The following is a 367-nucleotide window of genomic DNA, read 5'->3' as shown; positions in this document are numbered from 1 at the left end:
ATAATACAACAATATTACTTCAAAATCCAACATAAAGCTATAAAAACAATTAGAAATTACCTTCAATGCTTATGGATGATTAAGATTAGTCTTGATTTAACAACTAGAAACCTACATTTGAAAAAATAAACAAATTTGGTTAAAACCCTAAAATCCAAATATACACCAAAAAAACACAAAAAAATTTACCTTTGCGCAAGCTATAGTATCCCACACTAATTTTAAAGTGCCAAATTCAAAGAGGATTGCACGATTTGATGAAATGAATCAATGGTTTTAGAGGGAGAAGGTGGAAATGTCGAGTGAAGTAGGGTTTGAGAAATGGGATTTTGCGAAAAACAGAAACTAATCTGATTTTGTAAATCAA

Source organism: Amaranthus tricolor, chromosome 4 (assembly GCF_026212465.1).
Source record: "Amaranthus tricolor cultivar Red isolate AtriRed21 chromosome 4, ASM2621246v1, whole genome shotgun sequence".
NCBI lineage: Eukaryota > Viridiplantae > Streptophyta > Magnoliopsida > Caryophyllales > Amaranthaceae > Amaranthus > Amaranthus tricolor.
Note: the sequence above shows the minus strand (reverse complement) of the source record.